The sequence below is a fragment of the Cervus canadensis genome, chromosome 25, assembly GCF_019320065.1.
Source record: "Cervus canadensis isolate Bull #8, Minnesota chromosome 25, ASM1932006v1, whole genome shotgun sequence".
NCBI lineage: Eukaryota > Metazoa > Chordata > Mammalia > Artiodactyla > Cervidae > Cervus > Cervus canadensis.
The window spans coordinates 50,179,376-50,184,994 of record NC_057410.1 but is presented as its reverse complement, the minus strand read 5'-3'; positions in this window follow the sequence as shown (position 1 = coordinate 50,184,994).

Sequence of the window (5,619 nt, the reverse complement as noted above, 5' to 3'; positions counted from 1 at the left end):
GTAGATTGAACCTTCAGTTAGTTTCTAAGTGACATTAATGCCACTTATCTCTAGAGTGTAGTATATTCTTTACATAACAAGCATCTTCTGGCAGCTTTATTAATGGATTATATATAGTAATAGTTCTGTCTATAAAAAATAACAAATTGGGACTGTAAACTTTTGGCATATCTGGAAGCCTGTCTCTAATGCACTTCAGTGATAATAAACTTATTATTCTCAATTACTTAATATAAGAATCCATTAGAGTATAACTGTAAATGTTGTAATGCTATGAACCTCTTCTTCATATAACTAATGATTCTGAAGTTTATCAAAGATATTACAAATCTTGTAACCATGCCACTAATATACATACAGGCAACATGCGACATACCCAACAGGAATTTGCTTGGTACCCTGGTCCATATAGAGTATGGCTTAGATATCTAGTCCATACTAGTCTACAAATCAGTTATTCATTGGTTATTACCACATCCAGATGCCTATGCATAAATCTCCTGAATTTTTTCTTTACTTAAACACTTAATAATGAAAATATTGAGAGTGATTGAACCATACCATGGAATAAAGCCATAATTCGAATAGAGAGTTCATTTAGAATAGTTATATACAAATGTATTAGAAATAATCTCCAGTGTGGTTCTTAACTTTCAAACCCTTCACACTTGGTATAAAGAAACAATAAGATATAACTGAGAAAAATATTCTTAACACTACTCCATTTATGCCTTTTTCTCCAAACAGTGTCTTGATTGTTTGAAAAACAAACCAGTTCTTAGTCATTTACTTGGGGATAAATCACAACTGGGCATGTTGTAGTAATCCTCACTGTCTAATAAGGAATTGTGAAGTCACAGACTAACTCTGTAAAATAAAGGAATTTATGGATCATCTAATTTGCAACTTGCTACTGCTGATGCTAAGTCACTTCAGTCATGTCCGACTCTGTGTGACCCCATAGACAGTAGCCCACCAGGTTCCCCCATCCCTGGGATTCTCCAGGCAAGAGTACTGGAGTGGGTTGCCATTTCCTTCTCCAAATTTGCAACTTAAGGAGTAGTAAAATATTACAAACATTAATTGGCTTTAACTTGCAACCTAATAGAAACAGTGAAATGAGGCAAATGTGCCTTGAGACTTGTGCAACAACTACATTTGGGCAGCAGATTTGCGTGAATGTGAGAAAGCTATATTAAGAAAATTAAAATCAATTGAAATTAAATATGTTTATATATGTATATATATAATGCATTTAGAGCAATGCCTGCTCAGAGTTAGCACTCAATAAGGATTCATGTTAGAAAAGACTTGTGTCAGACATTGTTCAGTTTAGGAAAATAGAAATTGTTTTTGGTATTTCAAGCACAAAATAAGTTTCTAGAGGAGGTCAGGCACTCACAAACTTATTGGGAAGGCTGGAAGTTGTGAAGTTAAAAAGGATGCCATGAAGGGTTTAGGTCATATCATTGAAATTGTATTTGAGAGGTGAAGAATGTGCTCTGCCATCCTGAATTCAGAAATATTCAAGAATCTACACCAAAGTCATAGCTGACCAGAAGCTTTGCAACTGGTGCCTAAAAAATCAAACGTGGGGTCTGATTGGCCATATTACAAAAGGTCTTGGCAGCGAAGTCTTTAACAAGCACTAGCAGTATCCACTGCAGTAAGAATTATCCATTGCTGTTGCTCAAGAAAGAATGTCTTCTAATTTTTTATCTTTCAACTCTTTTGCTATTGTATTTTAGATTTTATTTTTTTAGATTCCACATGTAGGTGATAGCACATGGTATTTTTCTCCGTCTCTCCGGCCTGTTTCACTGAGCACCAGTTTCCCTCACTCCTGACTCGCTTTTCTCTTGGCTAGTTGGGCTTCCTATAGGGTGTAGTTTGAAGAAAATTATTCTTGATGTTTTTCTAAATATGGTATATTTCAGCTGGAATTCCCATATATAAAGACCTGCAGTTAGAAATATCCTTAATATCCATGAAATAGTTGAGTTCAATCTTTGAATCTCAACATCAGGCCTGCATAGAGCACTTGCTTCAGAGGTGAGCAATGAAAAAAAAAAAAAAGAATTCTGAAGCTTATTAACAATAACAATGAAAACACTTGTAAGAGGAAATTTTTACCACTAATTAATAAAAATTAATTAAAAATAAAACTCATTTACCATAGTAACATAGTATAGAAGGCCGAGACATTTCTGAAAGAGGAATATATACGTAACACATAAGCAGAAAACTACAAAATTTTTCTTCTGAACAATAAAAAAACATAAAATATGTGAAGAAACATCAAATGCCTGGGAGAAAATATTAAGTATTTAAAAGAAAAATGTTCTTCAAGAATTAGTATTACATGTAAGTAAACTAAAATAGATACAGCGTTCTTCAAAAAGAAGAAAAATTATGTCTTCTAACTCTGGATCCATACTGAAAAGAGAAGCCCTCAAATGACATATGTTGGTTTTGTGACAGAGAGAAAACAGCCGGATGGCTGGTGGAAACCTGTAATGGCACTTAAAGCTTGGATGTTGTCATATGTATATACCCCATGCTACTGGACGAAGCAGTGTTCATGGACAAACGCAGTATCAGTGGGTTGGCGATACACACATCAATAGATGAGGGTGTATAATCCTTTGAGCAGAAGAAAGAATGCATTTTGGGGATGAATAATGTAAGCTACATATTTCATTTTTATCATATTTAAAATCAAAATTTATAAAACGCCCAAATATTTTTATAAGAAATGGAATGGCATGAAATACACCAAATATTAACAGTTGCTTTCCTTTGATGGGAAATTATTGGTAATTTTTCTACTTTTAATATTCTCTACATAACAGAATTTCTTAGAGTGCACATACATTTTTGTAAATGGAAAAATAAAAATGTTATTTAGCAGTGTCATTATTTAATAGATTTCAAGGTATTTCTGGATAGAAACAATGTAGTAAACTTTACACTTCATTGACCATCAAGAATCATTTTCACTGAAGGTAAATATTGACTCTCTCTTTGAATCTATAAATCACGATCCACTGCTCGAGAGAAGTCAATATCTACTGTTTCTCTAGACTCCAAATGGAAATTTTGATGAATGTCTTTAAAATTTTCTCTCAAGTTTCTGATGAAACGTTCTTTAGCAATAACCATAATTACTGAAAAGTTGTACAATTAATCATAAGATATCCTCATATCTTAAAAGGAAACATACCAGTAAGCAGTAAAGAGATGAATGACTGTTTTCTTCTTCACATATTAATGTATTTTCCAATACATTACAAGCTAATACAAAAGAGAGAAATTACCACTTTTAAAGGATTTTGTTAAACTAGAGTCTTCAACATTCTAATGATTTCCTGAAATCTGATGGCAGAACACATTCTAATATTATCTTTATTTTTCTCTTACTTTATTAATGTAACTACCAAGAATTCCTATGTGATGATAGGGCACTAGATAAAAGTAAGCATTTTGAATCTATCTTTTTGGTTCTAAAAGTGATCATTAAAAGAAAAGTACACACACATACAATTCAAGATGAGTATAATTACTTTAACTTGGAACAAATGTTCTAAAGTAATAATCCACAGACATTACAAGGTGATTAGTTTGATATTTATTCTTTTAATGTTGATATTATATTTAAAATATAATTTAAAGTTGCTTGTGGGGTGAGTTACTAAAACCTGTCTTAATTTAAAATACTTTTAAGGATATTAATTGTCATTGTTGGTTAGTGTTAAAATTAAAAATGTTTCTCATAGACAATTCCTTTAAAAATAATGTTCCTATTTTGTAGCATTTTAAAAGTAATTCTGGATCATTTTTATTATCATTATTCTAAATTCTTTTTCAGGTATATGTTTTAATGCTGTTTATTTGCATGAGCTTTTTTATTTTTTAGGTCACTTTTACCTCCTTTTCTCTTTCTTTTGTATAGAATGAGAGAAATAGTTCTGTTGCAAAAACAGATAGCCAATAGTTTTGTTGACTTGTAATCAATAGGTCAGAAAAGCCCGTGAGTGTAGGAATCAGAGGAATGATTCTCCTAAGACCATGCTGCTGACAGCTACCAAGAAAGCCAGTCGGGGTGGGAGTCCTACCGTCCCAGTGCAGCCCCATCACATGGGACACACGCGAGGCCGGACTCTAAGCTTTATACGGTGCTCCTTTGCCATGAGCATGCTTCTTCCTCTCCTGGGTAATGCTACTGATGTTTCTGGATTTAATGTAAACACAGATTCCCTCAGGATCCCTTGGCTGGCAAATTCCCTTCCTCAGTATGTCTAATATCATTTCCAAGTGTTTCTATGAGTTAACTTAGACCCTGCCACTTTTATTTATCAAACATTTTCCATACCCATTATAATAGACACTTCATTAATTTTTAACTTTGCTACTAGCCCATCAGGAATAAAAGTTTCCTGAAGACTATAATTGCAATATTTATCTTTCCATCTAAAATATTTAATACTTTGTCAATAACATGTACGCTATCAGTGAATAACTATGGAAGGTTGGCTGAATGAGCTAAACTGCATTTCAAGGTTAAGAGGCAATATAGCTTAGTGATTATGAACACAGACAATCCAGGTGGCAAGGTCTGATTCCCCAGTTCTGTTATTTACTAGCCATATAATCGTAAGTTGTTTAATCTTTCTATGCCTTAGTTTCCTCATCTATAAAATAAAATTTGTATTATGATGATGTGACGAAACATTATATGAGTTAGCATGTGTAAAGCACATAAATGATTGCATGGAACATAATAAACTTTAAATAATCATATATGGATACAACAACTGTTGGGATGTTAAAATTTTACAGTCCAAAATGATAAGGTAAACACGTAAATATTCCAACTCAATCCAACATGGAACATGAAACGAATCTCATTTCTAAAGTAACATGTTGGCAGGTAGATTCAACATTTTTACTATTTTTTCCAGATGTTTTCCTGCCTGGTTCACACTTACCAAGCTATCATAATTATGCAGCTGGAAAATATATAATTCATTAATAAATTTATTTGGAAAATACTCAGAATGTCTGAATGCACTGACCACAATTATATACCTTGAGAATAGAAGAGTAAACAAAACCGATTAAGTTTTGTGCTCTGATGGAGCTTACATTCCAGTAGAGAGAGACAGTCAGTAGAAATAAAATACATAAATACTTGAGAAATATCAGGTAGGGACTTCCCTGGTGGCCCAGTGTTTAGTACTCCATGCTTCCAATGCAGGGCTTGTGGGTTTGATCCCTGGTCTGGTTGGGGGAACTAAGATCCCACATGCCATGTGGTGCAGAAAGAAAGAAAGGAAAAAAAGAAAAAAGAATTGTGGTTAAGTGCTACTCAAAGACTTAAATTAGATTAATTCGACTCAGTGGCAATCACCTGGGTGGCTATCACAGTTTGAGAAGGTAGGGAAGGAATCTGATACACTGATGTTTAACAGAGATCTGAACGGCAAGAAGGAGACAGCCTTTAGAAAGTTAAGCAGAAGTACATTTCAAGGAGAGAAAATAATTTCTGCAAAGACCTGAAGATGGGGACAAGCTTGCTAAAATCAAGAAACCAAAACCATTCCAGTAATTTGGGCACAA